Source organism: Rhipicephalus microplus, chromosome 5 (genome assembly GCF_043290135.1).
Source record: "Rhipicephalus microplus isolate Deutch F79 chromosome 5, USDA_Rmic, whole genome shotgun sequence".
Lineage (NCBI taxonomy): Eukaryota > Metazoa > Arthropoda > Arachnida > Ixodida > Ixodidae > Rhipicephalus > Rhipicephalus microplus.
In genome coordinates this window covers 126,551,490-126,568,879 of record NC_134704.1, presented here as the reverse complement: position 1 = coordinate 126,568,879, position 17,390 = coordinate 126,551,490, and the positions used below count along the sequence as shown (strand labels likewise).

The window sequence follows — 17,390 nt, the reverse complement described above, 5'->3', positions numbered from 1 at the left end:
CACTTCCTTTCTGTACATTTTCTCACATAACTAGAGTGCAGCAGAGTGGCGAAGTGAAGGCATGCTTAGCCCATAACCCAGAGGTTCGTGGATCGAAACTACGCTCTGCTAACTTTATAATCTTTTGCATTAGTGCACACTTTCTTACTGCACATTTTCCCACGTAACTAGAGTGGAGAAAAGTGGCGCAGTGGACGCGTGCTGGGCCCATAACCCAGAGTTCCGTGGAACGAAACCACGCTCTGCTAATTTTTTTTATTTTGCTTTAGTGTGCACTTTCTTAGTGCACATTTTCCCACGTAACTTGAATGCAGCAGAGTGGCGCAGTGGAAGCGTGAAGGGACCATATCCCAGAGGTCCGTGGATCGAAACCACGCCCTGCTAATTTTCTTTTGCAATAGTGCGCACTTTCTTACTGCACGTTTTCTAACGTCACAAGAGTGCAGCAGAGTGGTACAGTGAAACCCTGCTCGGCCCATAACCCAGAGCTCCATGAATATAAACCACGCTCTGCTAGTTTTATATTCTTTTGCATTAGTGCACAGTTCCTTACTGCACGTTTTCTCACGCAACTAGAGTGCAGCAGAGTGGTGCAGTAGAAGCGTGATGGGCCCGTAACCCAGAGTTCCGTGGATCGAAACCACGCTCTGCTAATTTTATTTTCTTTCGCATTAGTGCGCAGTTTCTTACTGCACATTTTCTCACGTAACTATAGTGCAGCAGAGTGGCGCAGTGAAAGCGTGCTGGGCCCAAAACCAAGAGGTCCGTGGATCGAAACCACGCTCTGTTAATTTTATATTCTTTTGCATTGGTGCGCATTATCTTACTGCACATTTTCCCACGTAACTGGAATGCAGCAGAGTGGCGCAGTGGAAGCGTGATGGGACCATATGCCAGAGGTCCGTGCATCGAAACCACGCCCTGCTAACTTTATTTTCTTTTGCAATAGCGCGCACTTTTTTTCTGCAAATTTTTCCACGTAACTGTAATGCAGCAGAGTGGCGCAGTGGAAGCGTGCTGGGCCTATAACCCAGAGGCCCGTGGATCAAAACTACGCTCTACTAATTTTATGTTCTTTTGCATTAGTGCGCAGTTCGTTACTGCACATTTTCTAACGTAACTAGAGTGCAGCAGAGTGGCGCAGTGGAAGAGTGCTGGGCCCATATTCCAGAGTTTCTTGGATCGAAACCACGCTCTGCTTAGTTTATATTCTTTTGCATTAGTGCGCAATTTCTTACTGCACACTTTCTCACGTATCTAGAGGGCACAAGAGTGGCGCAGTGGAAGCGTGCTGGGCCTATAACCCAGTAGCCCGTTGATCAAAACCATTCTCTACTAATTTTATGTTCTTTTGCATTAGTGCGCAGTTCCTTACAACACATTTTCTAACGTAACGAGAGTGCAGCAGAGTGGCGCATTGGAAGCGTGCTGGGCCCAACACTCAGAGTTCTGTGGAGCGAAAGCACGCTCTGCTACCTTTATATACTTTTGCATTAGTGCACAATTTCTTCCTGCACTTTTTTCCACGTAACTAGAGTGCAGCAGAGTGGCGCAGTGGAGGCGTGCTGGGTCATAACCCAGAGGTTCGTGGATCGAAACCACGCCCTGCTAACTTTATTTTCATTTGCAATAGTGTGCACTTTCTTACTGCACATTTTCTAACGTAACTAGAGTGCAGCAGAGTGGCGCATTGGAAGCGTGCTGGGCCCATAACCCAGAGTTCCGTGGAGCGAAACCACGCTCTGCTAAATTTATTTTCTTTTGCACTAGTGCGCACTTTTTTTCTGCAAATTTTTGCACGTAACTGTAATGCACCAGAGTGGCGCAGTGGAAGCGTGCTTGGCCTATAACCCAGAGGCCCGTGGATCAAAACCACGCTCTACTAATTTTATGTTCTTTTGCGTTAGTGTGCACTTTCTTACTGCCCATTTTCCCACGTAACTAGAATGCAGCAGAGTGGTGCAGTGGAAGCGTGCTTGGCCCTTAACCCAGAGGTCCATGAATCTAAACCACGCTCCGCTAATTTTATATTCTTTTGCAGTAGTGCACAGTTTCTTACTGCACATTTTCTCACGTAATTATAGTGCAGCAGAGTGGCGCAGTGGAAGCGTGCTGGGCCCGTAACCAAGAGGTCCGTGGATTGAAACCACGCTCTGTTAATTTTATATTCTTTTGCATTGGTACGCATTTTCTTACTGCACATTTTCCCACGTAACTTCAATGCAGCAGAGTGGCGCAGTGGAAGCGTGCTGGACCCATAACCCACAGGTCCGTGGATTGAAACCACGTTCTGCTAACTTTATTTTCTTTTGCAATAGCGCGCACTTTTTTTCTGCAAATTTTTCCACGTAACTGTAATGCAGCAGAGTGGCGCAGTGGAAGCGTGCTGGGCCTATAACCCAGAGGCCCGTGGATCAAAACCACGCTCTACTAATTTTATGTTCTTTTGCATTAGTGCGCAGTTCGTTACTGCACATTTTCTAACGTAACTAGAGTGCAGCAGAGTGGCGCAGTGGAAGCGTGCTGGGTCCATATTCCAGAGTTCCTTGGATCGAAACCATGCTCTGCTGAGTTTATATTCTTTTGCATTAGTGCGCAATTTCTTACTGCACACTTTCTCACGTATCTAGAGTCCACAAGAGTGGCGCAGTGGAAGCGTGCTGGGCCTATAACCCAGTAGCCCGTGGATCAAAACCATTCTCTACTAATTTTATGTTCTTTTGCATTAGTGCGCAGTTCCTTACTACACAGTTTCTAACGTAACTAGAGTGCAGCAGAGTGGCGCAGTGGAAGCGTGCTGTGCCCATAACCCAGAGTTCCGTGGAGCGAAACCAGGCTCTGCTAAATTTATTTTATTTTGCGTTAGTGTGCACGTTCTTACTGCACATTTTCTCACGTACTTAGAATGCAGCAGAATGGTGCAGTGGAAGCGTGCTTGGCCCATAACGCACAGGTGCGTGAATCTAAACCACGCTCTGCTACTTTTATATTCTTTTGCATTAGTGCAAGTTTCTTACTGCACATTTTTTCACGTAACCAGGGTGCAACAGGGTGGTGCAGTAGAAGCGTGCTGGGCCCATAATCGAGAGGTCCCTGGATTGAAACCACGCTGTGCTAATTTTATTCTCTTTTGCATTAGTGCGCACTTTCTTACTGCACATTTTCTCACGTTACCAGGCTGCAGCAGGGTGGCGCAGTGGAAGCGTGCTGGGCCTTTAATCCAGAGGTCCGTGGATCGAAACCACACTGTGCAAATTTATTTTCTTTTGCATTGTTGCGCACTTTCTTACTGCACATTTTTCACGTAACCAGAATGCAGCAGCGTGGTGCAGTGGAAGCGTGCTGGGCACATAACCCATAGGTACGTGGACCAAAACCACGCTCTGCTAACTTTATAATATTTTGCATTGGTGCACACTTCCTTTCTGCACATTTTCTCACATAACTAGAGTGCAGCAGAGTGGCGAAGTGAAGGCATGCTTAGCCCATAACCCAGAGGTCTGTGGATCGAAACCACGCTCTGCTAACTTTATAATCTTTTGCATTAGTGCACACTTTCTTACTGCACATTTTCTCACGTAACTAGAGTGGAAAAAAGTGGCGCAGTAGACGCGTGCCGGGCCCATAACCCAGAGTTCCGTGGAACGAAACCACGCTCTGCTAAATTTTTTTTATTTTGCATTAGTGTGCACTTTCTTAGTGCACATTTTCCCACGTAACTTGAATGCAGCAGAGTGGCGCAGTGGAAGCGTGATGGGACCATATCCCAGAGGTCCGTGGATCGAAACCACGCCCTGCTAACTTTATTTTCTTTTGCAATAGTGCGCACTTTCTTACTGCACGTTTTCTAACGTCACAAGACTGCAGCAGAGTGGTGCAGTGAAAGCCTGCTCGGCCCATAACCCAGAGCTCTATGAATATAAACCACGCTCTGCTAGTTTTGTATACTTTTGCATTAGTGCACAGTTCCTTACTGCACGTTTTCTCACGCAACTAGAGTGCAGCAGAGTGGTGCAGTGGAAGCGTGTTGGGCCCGTAACCCAGAGTTCCGTGGATCGAAACCACGCTCTGCTAATTTTATTTTCTTTCGCATTAGTGCGCAGTTTCTTACTGCACATTTTCTCACGTAACTATAGTACAGCAGAGTGGCGCAGTGGAAGCGTGCTGGGCCCAAAACCAAGAGGTCCGTGGATCGAAACCACGCTCTGTTAATTTTATATTCTTTTGCATTAGTGCGCATTATCTTACTGCACATTTTCCCACGTAACTGGAATGCAGCAGAGTGGCGCAGTGGAAGCGTGATCGGACCATATGCCAGAGGTCCGTACATCGAAACCACGCCCTGCTAACTTTATTTTCTTTTGCAATAGCGCGCACTTTTTTTCTGCAAATTTTTCCACGTAACTGTAATGCAGCAGAGTGGCGCAGTGGAAGCGTGCTGGGCCTATAACCCAGAGGCCCGTGGATCAAAACCACGCTCTACTAATTTTATGTTCTTTTGCATTAGTGCGCAGTTCGTTACTGCACATTTTCTAACGTAACTAGAGTGCAGCAGAGTGGCGCAGTGGAAGCGTGCTGGGTCCATATTCCAGAGTTCCTTGGATCGAAACCATGCTCTGCTGAGTTTATATTCTTTTGCATTAGTGCGCAATTTCTTACTGCACACTTTCTCACGTATCTAGAGTCCACAAGAGTGGCGCAGTGGAAGCGTGCTGGGCCTATAACCCATAGCCAATGGATCAAAGCCTAGTTCTACTAATTTTATGTTCTTTTGCATTAGTGCGCAGTTCGTTACGGCATATTTTTCACGTAACTAGAGTGCAGCAGAGTGGCGCAGTGGAAGCGTGCTGTGCCCATAACCCAGAGTTCCGTGGAGCGAAACCAGGCTCTGCTAAATTTATTTTATTTTGCGTTAGTGTGCACTTTCTTACTGCACATTTTCTCACGTACTTAGAATGCAGCAGAGTGGTGCAGTGGAAGCGTGCTTGGCCCATAACTCAGAGGTCCGTGAATCTAAACCACGCTCTGCTAATTTTATATTCTTTTACATTAGTGCACAATTTCTTACTGCACATTTTTTCACGTAACCAGGGTGCAACAGGGTGGTGCAGTAGAAGCGTGCTGGGCCTTTATTCCAGAGGTCCGTGGATCTAAACCACGCTGTGCTAATTTAATTTCTTTTGCATTAGTGCGCACTTTCTTACTGCACATTTTACACGTAACTAGAATGCAGCAGCTTGGTGCAGTGGAAGCGTGCTGGGCACTTAACCCATAGGTCCGTTGATCAAAACCACGCTCTGCTAACTTTATATACTTTTGCATTAGTGCGCACTTCTTTTCTGCACATTTTCTCACGTAACTAGAGTGCAGCAGAGTGGTGCAGTGAAAGCGTGCTCGGCCCATAACCCAGAGCTCCATGAATCTAAACCACGCTCTGCTTAGTTTTTTATTCTTTTGCATTAGTGCACAGTTTCTTACTGCACGTTTTCTCACGCAACTAGAGTGCAGCAGAGTGGTGCAGTGGAAGCGTGATAGGCCCGTAACCGGGAGGTCCGTGGATCGAAACCACGCTCTGCTAATTTCATTTTCTTTTGCATTAGTACGCAATTTCTTACTGCACATTTTCTCACGTAAGTATTGTGCACCAGAGTGGCGCAGTGGAAGCGCGCTGGGCCCATAACCAAGAGGTCCGTGGATCGAAACCACGCTCTGTTAATTTTATAATCTTTTGAATTGGTGCGCATTATCTTACTGCACATTTCCCCACGTAACTGGAATGCAGCAGAGTGGCGCAGCAGAAGCGTGCTGGGACAATATGCCAGAGGTCCGTGCATCGAAATCCCGCCCTGCTAACTTTATTTTTTTGCAATAGCGCGCACTTTCTTACTGCACGTTTTCTCACGTCACAAGAGTGCAGCAGAGTGGCGCAGTGGAAGCGTGCAGGGCCTATAACCCATACCCCAAGGATCAAAGCCTAGCTCTACTAATTTTATGTTCTTATGCATTAGTGCGCAGTTCCTTACTGCATATTTTGTCACGTCACTAGGGTGCAGCAGAGTGGCGCAGTGGAAGCGTGCTGTGCGCATATTCCAGAGTTCCTTGGATCAAAACCACGCTCTGCTGATTTTATATTCTTTTGCATTGGTGCGCATTATCTTACTGCACATTTTCTCACGTAACTGGAATGAAGCAGAGTGGCGCAGTGGAAGCGTGCTGGGCTTATAACCTAGAGTTCCTTGTAGCGAAACCACGCTCTACTAATTTTATGTTCTTTTGCATTAGTGCGCAGTTTCTTACTGCATATTTTCTCACTTATTAGAGTGCAGCAGAGTGGCGCAGTGGAAGCGTGCTGGGCCAGTAACCAAGAGGTCCGTGGATCAAAACCACGCTCTGTTAATTTTCTATTCTTTTGCATTGGTGCGCATTTTCTTACTGCACATTTTCCCACGTAACTTCAATGCAGCAGAGTGGCGCAGTGGAAACGTGCTGTACCCTTAACCCACAGGTCCGTGGATTGAAACCACGCCCTACTAACTTTATTTTCTTTTGCAATAGCGCGCAATTTCTTACTGCACGTTTTCTCACGTAACTTACTTGCAGCGGAGTGGCGCAGTGGAAGCGTGCTGGGCCCATAACCGAGAGGTCCGTGGATTGAAACCACGCTCTGCTAATTTTATATTCTTTTGCATTAGTGCGCAGTTCCTCACTGCACATTTTCTAACGTAACTAGAGTGCAGCAGAGTGGCGCAGTGGAAGCGTGCTGTGCTCATATTCCAGAGTTCCTTGGATCGAAACCACCCTCTACTGAGTTTATATACTTTTGCATTATTGCGCAGTTTCTTACTGCACTTTTTCTTACGTAACTAGAGTGTAGCAGAGTGGCGCAGTGGAAGCGTGCTGGGCTTATAACCTAGAGTTCCTTGTAGCGAAACCACGCTCTACTAATTTTATCTTCTTTTGCATTAGTGCGCAGTTTCTTACTGCATATTTTCTCACTTATTAGAGTGCAGCAGAGTGGCGCAGTGGAAGCGTGCTGGGCCAGTAACCAAGAGGTCCGTGGATCAAAACCACGCTCTGTTAATTTTCTATTCTTTTGCATTGGTGCGCATTTTCTTACTGCACATTTTCCCACGTAACTTCAATGCAGCAGAGTGGCGCAGTGGAAACGTGCTGGACCCATAACCCACAGGTCCGTGGATTGAAACCACGCCCTACTAACTTTATTTTCTTTTGCAATAGCGCGCAGTTTCTTACTGCACGTTTTCTCACGTAACTTACTTGCAGCGGAGTGGCGCAGTGGAAGCGTGCTGGGCCTATAACCCAGAGGCCCGTGGATCAAAACCATGCTCTACAAATTTTATGTTCTTTTGCATTAGTGCGCAGTTCCTTACTGCACATTTTCTAAGGTAACTAGAGTGCAGCAGAGTGGCGCAGTGGAAGCGTGCTGTGCACATATTCCAGAGTTCCTTGGATCAAAACCACGCTCTGCTGAGTTTACATACTTCTGCATTATAGCGCAGTTTCTTACTGCACATTTTCTCAGGTAACTAGAGCTTAGCAGAGTGGCGCAGTGAAAGCGTGCTGGGCTCATAACGCAGAGTTCCTTGGAGCGAAACCACGCTCTGCCATCTTTACATACTTTTGCATTAATGCACAAATTCTTACTGCACTTTTTCCCACGTAACTAGAATGCAGCAGAGTGGCGATGTGGAAGCGTGCTGGGCCCAACATTCAGAGGTCCGTGGATTGAAACTACGCTCTGCTAAATTTATTTTCTTTTGCACTAATGCGCACTTTTTTCTGCAAATTTTTTTACGTAACTGTAATACAGCAGAGTGGCGCAGTGGAAGCGTGCTGGGCCTATAACCCAGAGGCCCGTGGATCAAAACCACGCTCTACTAATTTTATGTTTTTTTGCGTTAGTGTGCACTTTCTTACTGCACATTTTCCCACGTAACTAGAATGCAGCAGAGTGGTGCAGTGGAAGCGTGCTTGGCCCTTAACCCAGAGGTCCATGAATCTAAACCACGCTCCGCTAATTTTATATTCTTTTGCAGTAGTGCACAGTTTCTTACTGCACATTTTCTCACGTAATTATAGTGCAGCAGAGTGGCGCAGTGGAAGCGTGCTGGGCCCGTAACCAAGAGGTCCGTGGATTGAAACCACGCTCTGTTAATTTTATATTCTTTTGCATTGGTACGCATTTTCTTACTGCACATTTTCCCACGTAACTTCAATGCAGCAGAGTGGCGCAGTGGAAGCGTGCTGGACCCATAACCCACAGGTCCGTGGATTGAAACCACGTTCTGCTAAATTTATTTTCTTTTGAATTAGTGCGCACTTTCTTTCTGCACATTTTTCCACGTAACTTGAATGCAGCAGAGTGGCGCAGTGGAAGCGTGCTGGGCCTATAACCCATAGCCAATGGATCAAAGCCTAGTTCTACTAATTTTATGTTCTTTTGCATTAGTGCGCAGTTCGTTACGGCATATTTTTCACGTAACTAGAGTGCAGCAGAGTGGCGCAGTGGAAGCGTGCTGGGCCCATAACCCAGAGTTCCGTTGAGCGAAACCATGCTTTGCTAAGTTTATTTTATTTTGCGTTAGTGTGCACTTTCTTACTGCACATTTTCCCACGTAACTAGAATGCAGCAGAGTGGTGCAGTGGAAGCGTGCTTGGCCCATAACCCAGGGGTCCGTGAATCTAAACCACGCTCTGCTAATTTTATATTGTTTTGCATTTGTACACAGTTTCTTACTGCACATTTTTTCACGTAACTAGAGTGCAGCAGAATGGCGCAGTGGAAGCGTGCTGTGCGCATATTCCAGAGTTCCTTGGATCAAAACCATGCTCTGCTGAGTTTACATACTTTTGCATTATAGCGCAGTTTCTTACTGCACATTTTCTCAGGTAACTAGAGCTTAGCAGAGTGGCGCAGTGAAAGCGTGCTGGGCTCATAACCCAGAGTTCCTTGGAGCGAAACCACGCTCTGCCACCTTTACATACTTTTGCATTAGTGCACAAATTCTTACTGCACTTTTTCCCACGTAACTAAAATGCAGCAGAGTGGCGATGTGGAAGCGTGCTGGGCCCAACACTCAGAGGTCGGTGGATTGAAACTACGCTCCGCTAAATTTATTTTCTTTTGCACTAGTGCGCACTTTTTTTCTGCAAATTTTTTCACGTAACTGTAATGCAGCAGAGTGGCGCAGTGGAAGCGTGCTGGGTCTATAACCCAGAGGCCCGTGGATCAAAACCACGCTCTACTAATTTTATGTTATTTTGCATTAGTGCACAGTTTCTTCCTGCATATTTTCTCACGTAACTATAGTGCAGCAGAGTGGCGCAGTGGAAGCGTGCTGGGCCTATAACCAAAAGGTCCGTCGATCTAAACCACGCTCTGTTAATTTTATATACCTTTGCATTGGTGCGCAATTTCTTACTGCACAATTTTTCACGTAACTTGAATGCAGCAGAGGGGCGCAGTGGAAGCGTGCTGGGCCTATAACCCATAGCCCAAGGATCAAAGCCTAGCTCTACTAACTTTATGTTCTTTTGCATTAGTGCGCAGTTCGTTACTGCATATTTTGTCACGTAACCAGAGTGCAGCAGGGTGGCGCAGTAGAAGCGTGCTGGGCCCATAATTCAGAGGTCCGTGGATCGAAACCACGCTGTGCTAATTTTATATTCTTTTGCATTGGTGCGCATTATCTTACTGCACATTTTCTCACGTAACTGGAATGAAGCAGAGTGGCGCAGTGGAAGCGTGCTGGGACCATATGCCAGAGGTCCATGCATCGAAACCACGCCCTACTAACTTTATTTTCTTTTGCAATAGCGCGCAATTTCTTACTGCACGTTTTCTCACGTAACTTACTTGCAGCAAAGTGGCGCAGTGGAAGCGTGCTGTGCTCATATTCCAGAGTTCCCTGGATCGAAACCACCCTCTGCTGAGTTTATATACTTTTGCATTATAGCGCAGTTTCTTACTGCACTTTTTCTCACGTAACTAGAGTGTAGCAGAGTGGCGCAGTGGAAGCGTGCTGGGCTTATAACCTAGAGTTCCTTGTAGCGAAACCACGCTCTACTAATTTTATGTTCTTTTGCATTAGTGCACAGTTTCTTACTGCACATTTTCTCACGTAATTATAGTGCAGCAGAGTGGCGCAGTGGAAGCGTGCTGGGCCCGTAACCAAGAGGTCCGTGGATTGAAACCACGCTCTGTTAATTTTATATTCTTTTGCATTGGTACGCATTTTCTTACTGCACATTTTCCCACGTAACTTCAATGCAGCAGAGTGGCGCAGTGGAAGCGTGCTGGACCCATAACCCACAGGTCCGTGGATTGAAACCACGTTCTGCTAAATTTATTTTCTTTTGAATTAGTGCGCACTTTCTTTCTGCACATTTTTCCACGTAACTTGAATGCAGCAGAGTGGCGCAGTGGAAGCGTGCTGGGCCTATAACCCATAGCCAATGGATCAAAGCCTAGTTCTACTAATTTTATGTTCTTTTGCATTAGTGCGCAGTTCGTTACGGCATATTTTTCACGTAACTAGAGTGCAGCAGAGTGGCGCAGTGGAAGCGTGCTGGGCCCATAACCCAGAGTTCCGTTGAGCGAAACCATGCTTTGCTAAGTTTATTTTATTTTGCGTTAGTGTGCACTTTCTTACTGCACATTTTCCCACGTAACTAGAATGCAGCAGAGTGGTGCAGTGGAAGCGTGCTTGGCCCATAACCCAGGGGTCCGTGAATCTAAACCACGCTCTGCTAATTTTATATTGTTTTGCATTTGTACACAGTTTCTTACTGCACATTTTTTCACGTAACTAGAGTGCAGCAGAGTGGCGCAGTGGAAGCGTGCTGTGCGCATATTCCAGAGTTCATTGGATCAAAACCACGCTCTGCTGAGTTTACATACTTTTGCATTATAGCGCAGTTTCTTACTGCACATTTTCTCAGGTAACTAGAGCTTAGCAGAGTGGCGCAGTGAAAGCGTGCTGGGCTCATAACCCAGAGTTCCTTGGAGCGAAACCACGCTCTGCCACCTTTACATACTTTTGCATTAGTGCACAAATTCTTACTGCACTTTCTCCCACGTAACTAAAATGCAGCAGAGTGGCGATGTGGAAGCGGGCTGGGCCCAACACTCAGAGGTCGGTGGATTGAAACTACGCTCTGCTAAATTTATTTTCTTTTGCACTAGTGCGCACTTTTTTTCTGCAAATTTTTTCACGTAACTGTAATGCAGCATAGTGGCGCAGTGGAAGCGTGCTGGGTCTATAACCCAGAGGCCCGTGGATCAAAACCACGCTCTACTAATTTTATGTTATTTTGCATTAGTGCACAGTTTCTTCCTGCATATTTTCTCACGTAACTATAGTGCAGCAGAGTGGCGCAGTGGAAGCGTGCTGGGCCTATAACCAAAAGGTCCGTCGATCTAAACCACGCTCTGTTAATTTTATATTCCTTTGCATTGGTGCGCAATTTCTTACTGCACAATTTTTCACGTAACTTGAATGCAGCAGAGGGGCGCAGTGGAAGCGTGCTGGGCCTATAACCCATAGCCCAAGGATCAAAGCCTAGCTCTACTAACTTTATGTTCTTTTGCATTAGTGCGCAGTTCGTTACTGCATATTTTGTCACGTAACCAGAGTGCAGCAGGGTGGCGCAGTTGAAGCGTGCTGGGCCCATAATTCAGAGGTCCGTGGATCGAAACCACGCTGTGCTAATTTTATAATCTTTTGCATTGGTGCGCATTATCTTACTGCACATTTTCTCACGTAACTGGAATGAAGCAGAGTGGCGCAGTGGAAGCGTGCTGGGACCATATGCCAGAGGTCCATGCATCGAAACCACGCCCTACTAACTTTATTTTCTTTTGCAATAGCGCGCAATTTCTTACTGCACGTTTTCTCACGTAACTTACTTGCAGCAAAGTGGCGCAGTGGAAGCGTGCTGTGCGCATATTCCAGAGTTCCTTGGATCAAAACCACGCTCTGCTGAGTTTACATACTTTTGCATTATAGCGCAGTTTCTTACTGCACATTTTCTCAGGTAACTAGAGCTTAGCAGAGTGGCGCAGTGAAAGCGTGCTGGGCTCATAACCCAGAGTTCCTTGGAGCGAAACCACGCTCTGCCACCTTTACATACTTTTGCATTAGTGCACAAATTCTTACTGCACTTTTTCCCACGTAACTAAAATGCAGCAGAGTGGCGATGCGGAAGCGTGCTGGGCCCAACACTCAGAGGTCGGTGGATTGAAACTACGCTCTGCTAAATTTATTTTCTTTTGCACTAGTGCGCACTTTTTTTCTGCAAATTTTTTCACGTAACTGTAATGCAGCAGAGTGGCGCAGTGGAAGCGTGCTGGGCCTATAACCCAGAGGCCCGTGGATCAAAACCACGCTCTACTAATTTTATGTTATTTTGCATTAGTGCACAGTTTCTTCCTGCATATTTTCTCACGTAACTATAGTGCAGCAGAGTGGCGCAGTGGAAGCGTGCTGGGCCTATAACCAAAAGGTCCGTCGATCTAAACCACGCTCTGTTAATTTTATATTCCTTTGCATTGGTGCGCAATTTCTTACTGCACAATTTTTCACGTAACTTGAATGCAGCAGAGGGGCGCAGTGGAAGCGTGCTGGGCCTATAACCCATAGCCCAAGGATCAAAGCCTAGCTCTACTAACTTTATGTTCTTTTGCATTAGTGCGCAGTTCGTTACTGCATATTTTGTCACGTAACCAGAGTGCAGCAGGGTGGCGCAGTAGAAGCGTGCTGGGCCCATAATTCAGAGGTCCGTGGATCGAAACCACGCTGTGCTAATTTTATATTCTTTTGCATTGGTGCGCATTATCTTACTGCACATTTTCTCACGCAACTGGAATGAAGCAGAGTGGCGCAGTGGAAGCGTGCTGGGACCATATGCCAGAGGTCCATGCATCGAAACCACGCCCTACTAACTTTATTTTCTTTTGCAATAGCGCGCAATTTCTTACTGCACGTTTTCTCACGTAACTTACTTGCAGCAGAGTGGCGCAGTGGAAGCGTGCTGTGCTCATATTCCAGAGTTCCCTGGATCGAAACCACCCTCTGCTGAGTTTATATACTTTTGCATTATAGCGCAGTTTCTTACTGCACTTTTTCTCACGTAACTAGAGTGTAGCAGAGTGGCGCAGTGGAAGCGTGCTGGGCTTATAACCTAGAGTTCCTTGTAGCGAAACCACGCTCTACTAATTTTATGTTCTTTTGCATTAGTGCGCAGTTTCTTACTGCATATTTTCTCACTTATTAGAGTGCAGCAGAGTGGCGCAGTGGAAGCGTGCTGGGCCAGTAACCAGGAGGTCCGTGGATCGAAACCACGCTCTGTTAATTTTCTATTCTTTTGCATTGGTGCGCATTTTCTTACTGCACATTTTCCCACGTAACTTCAATGCAGCAGAGTGGCGCAGTGGAAACGTGCTGGACCCATAACCCACAGGTCCGTGGATTGAAACCACGTTCTGCAAAATTTATTTTCTTTTGCATTAGTGCGCACTTTCTTTCTGCACATTTTTCCACGTAACTTGAATGCAGCAGAGTGGCGCAGTGGAAGCGTGCTGGGCCTATAACCCATAGCCGACGGATCAAAGCCTAGCTCTACTCATTTTGTGTTCTTTTGCATTAGTGCGCAGTTCGTTACTGCACATTTTCTCACGTAACTAGAGTGTAGCAGAGGGGCGCAGTGAAAGCGTGCTGGGCCCATAACCCAGAAATCCGGGGAGCGCCATCACGCTCTACTAATTTTATGTTCTTTTGCATTACTGCGCAGTTTCTTCCTGCATATTTTCTCACGTAACTATAGTGCAGCAGAGTGGCAGAGTGGAAGCGTGCTGGGCCCATAACCAAAAGGTCCGTGGATCGAAACCACGCCCTGCTAAATTTATTTTTTGCAATAGTGCGCCCTTTCTTACTGCACGTTTTCTCACGTCACAAGAGTGCAGAAGAGTGGCGCAGTGGAAGCGTGCTGGGCCCATAACCCACAGGTCCGTGGATCAAAACCACGTTCTGCTAAATATATTTTCTTTTGCATTAGTGCGCACTTTCTTTCTGCACAATTTTACACGTAACTTGAATGCAGCAGAGTGGCGCAGTGGAAGCGTGCAGGGCCTATAACCCATACCCCATGGATCAAAGCCTAGCTCTACTAATTTTATGTTCTTATGCATTAGTGCGCAGTTCCTTACTGCATATTTTGTCACGTCTTTAGGGTGCAGCAGAGTGGCGCAGTGGAAGCGTGCTGGGCCTATAACCCAGAGGCCCGTGGATCAAAACCATGCTCTACAAATTTTATGTTCTTTTGCATTAGTGCGCAGTTCCTTACTGCACATTTTCTAAAGTAACTAGAGTGCAGCAGAGTGGCGCAGTGGAAGCGTGCTGTGCGCATATTCCAGAGTTCCTTGGATCAAAACCACGCTCTGCTGAGTTTACATACTTTTGCATTTTAGCGCAGTTTCTTACTGCACATTTTCTCAGGTAACTAGAGCTTAGCAGAGTGGCGCAGTGAAAGCGTGCTGGGCTCATAACCCAGAGTTCCTTGGAGCGAAACCACGCTCTGCCACCTTTACATACTTTTGCATTAGTGCACAAATTCTTACTGCACTTTTTCCCACGTAACTTAAATGCAGCAGAGTGGCGATGTGGAAGCGTGCTGGGCCCAACACTCAGAGGTCGGTGGATTGAAACTACGCTCTGCTAAATTTATTTTCTTTTGCACTAGTGCGCACTTTTTTTCTGCAAATTTTTTCACGTAACTGTAATGCAGCAGAGTGGCGCAGTGGAAGCGTGCTGGGCCTATAACCCAGAGGCCCGTGGATCAAAACCACGCTCTACTAATTTTATGTTATTTTGCATTAGTGCACAGTTTCTTCCTGCATATTTTCTCACGTAACTATAGTGCAGCAGAGTGGCGCAGTGGAAGCGTGCTGGGCCTATAACCAAAAGGTCCGTCGATCTAAACCACGCTCTGTTAATTTTATATTCCTTTGCATTGGTGCGCAATTTCTTACTGCACATTTTTTCACGTAACTTGAATGCAGCAGAGGGGCGCAGTGGAAGCGTGCTGGGCCTATAACCCATAGCCCAAGGATCAAAGCCTAGCTCTACTAACTTTACGTTCTTTTGCATTAGTGCGCAGTTTGTTACGGCATATTTTGTCACGTAACCAGAGTGCAGCAGGGTGGCGCAGTAGAAGCGTGCTGTGCTCATATTCCAGAGTTCCTTGGATCGAAACCACCCTCTGCTGAGTTTATATACTTTTGCATTATAGCGCAGTTTCTTACTGCACTTTTTCTCACGTAACTAGAGTGTAGCAGAGTGGCGCAGTGGAAGCGTGCTGGGCTTATAACCTAGACTTCCTTGTAGCGAAACCACGCTCTACTAATTTTATGTTCTTTTGCATTAGTGCGCAGTTTCTTACTGCATATTTTCTCACTTATTAGAGTGCAGCAGAGTGGCGCAGTGGAAGCGTGCTGGGCCAGTAACCAAGAGGTCCGTGGATCGAAACCACGCTCTGTTAATTTTCTATTCTTTTGCATTGGTGCGCATTTTCTTACTGCACATTTTCCCACGTAACTTCAATGCAGCAGAGTGGCGCAGTGGAAACGTGCTGGACCCATAACCCACAGGTCCGTGGATTGAAACCACGTTCTGCAAAATTTATTTTCTTTTGCATTAGTGCGCACTTTCTTTCTGCACATTTTTCCACGTAACTTGAATGCAGCAGAGTGGCGCAGTGGAAGCGTGCTGGGCCTATAACCCATACCCCATGGATCAAAGCCTAGCTCTACTAATTTTATGTTCTTTTGCATTACTGCGCAGTTTCTTCCTGCATATTTTCTCACGTAACTATAGTGCAGCAGAGTGGCAGAGTGGAAGCGTGCTGGGCCCATAACCAAAAGGTCCGTGGATCGAAACAACGCCCTGCTAAATTTATTTTTTTGCAATAGTGCGCCCTTTCTTACTGCACGTTTTCTCACGTCACAAGAGTGCAGAAGAGTGGCGCAGTGGAAGCGTGCTGGGCCCATAACCCACAGGTCCGTGGATCAAAACCACGTTCTACTAAATATATTTTCTTTTGCATTAGTGCGCACTTTCTTTCTGCACAATTTTCCACGTAACTTGAATGCAGCAGAGTGGCGCAGTGGAAGCGTGCAGGGCCTATAACCCATACCCCATGGATCAAAGCCTAGCTCTACTAATTTTATGTTCTTATGCATTAGTGCGCAGTTCCTTACTCCATATTTTGTCACGTCTTTAGGGTGCAGCAGAGTGGCGCCGCGGAAGCGTGCTGGGCCTATAACCCAGAGGCCCGTGGATCAAAACCATGCTCTACAAATTTTATGTTCTTTTGCATTAGTGCGCAGTTCCTTACTGCACATTTTCTAACGTAACTAGAGTGCAGCAGAGTGGCGCAGTGGAAGCGCGCTGTGCGCATATTCCAGAGTTCCTTGGATCAAAACCACGCTCTGCTGAGTTTACATACTTTTGCATTTTAGCGCAGTTTCTTACTGCACATTTTCTCAGGTAACTAGAGCTTAGCAGAGTGGCGCAGTGAAAGCGTGCTGGGCTCATAACCCAGAGTTCCTTGGAGCGAAACCACGCTCTGCCACCTTTACATACTTTTGCATTAGTGCACAAATTCTTACTGCACTTTTTCCCACGTAACTTAAATGCAGCAGAGTGGCGATGTGGAAGCGTGCTGGGCCCAACACTCAGAGGTCGGTGGATTGAAACTACGCTCTGCTAAATTTATTTTCTTTTGCACTAGTGCGCACTTTTTTTCTGCAAATTTTTTCACGTAACTGTAATGCAGCAGAGTGGCGCAGTGGAAGCGTGCTGGGCCTATAACCCAGAGGCCCGTGGATCAAAACCACGCTCTACTAATTTTATGTTATTTTGCATTAGTGCACAGTTTCTTCCTGCATATTTTCTCACGTAACTATAGTGCAGCAGAGTGGCGCAGTGGAAGCGTGCTGGGCCTATAACCAAAAGGTCCGTCGATCTAAACCACGCTCTGTTAATTTTATATTCCTTTGCATTGGTGCGCAATTTCTTACTGCACATTTTTTCACGTAACTTGAATGCAGCATAGTGGTGCAGTGGAAGCGTGCTTGGCCCTTAACCCAGAGGTCCATGAATCTAAACCACGCTCCGCTAATTATATATTCTTTTGCATTAGTGCACAATTTCTTCCTGCATATTTTCTCACGTAACTATAGTGCAGCAGAGTGCCGCACTAGAAGCGTGCTGGGCCCATAACCCACAGATCCGTGGATCGAAACCACGCTCTGCGAAATTTATTTTGTTTTGCATAAGTGCGCACTTTCTTTCAGCACAATTTTCCACGTA

General features: G+C 46.4%; 6 non-coding genes across 6 annotated transcripts; all 6 read left to right on the top strand.

Annotated features, from left to right (window-relative positions):
- Positions 1–2,361: 2,361 nt before the first annotated feature.
- TRNAI-UAU (transfer RNA isoleucine (anticodon UAU)) lies at positions 2,362–2,433 on the top strand. The gene has a single exon. It is a non-coding gene; the product is annotated as a tRNA-Ile (tRNA).
- Positions 2,434–4,413: 1,980 nt separating this feature from the next.
- On the top strand, positions 4,414–4,485 carry TRNAI-UAU (transfer RNA isoleucine (anticodon UAU)). The gene has a single exon. It is a non-coding gene; the product is annotated as a tRNA-Ile (tRNA).
- Positions 4,486–7,829: 3,344 nt separating this feature from the next.
- On the top strand, positions 7,830–7,901 carry TRNAI-UAU (transfer RNA isoleucine (anticodon UAU)). Its single transcript has one exon. It is a non-coding gene; the product is annotated as a tRNA-Ile (tRNA).
- Positions 7,902–12,344: 4,443 nt separating this feature from the next.
- On the top strand, positions 12,345–12,416 carry TRNAI-UAU (transfer RNA isoleucine (anticodon UAU)). Its single transcript has one exon. It is a non-coding gene; the product is annotated as a tRNA-Ile (tRNA).
- A 2,387-nt stretch (positions 12,417–14,803) lies between these two features.
- Positions 14,804–14,875, top strand: TRNAI-UAU (transfer RNA isoleucine (anticodon UAU)). Its single transcript has one exon. It is a non-coding gene; the product is annotated as a tRNA-Ile (tRNA).
- A 1,977-nt stretch (positions 14,876–16,852) lies between these two features.
- On the top strand, positions 16,853–16,924 carry TRNAI-UAU (transfer RNA isoleucine (anticodon UAU)). The gene has a single exon. It is a non-coding gene; the product is annotated as a tRNA-Ile (tRNA).
- Positions 16,925–17,390: the final 466 nt, after the last annotated feature.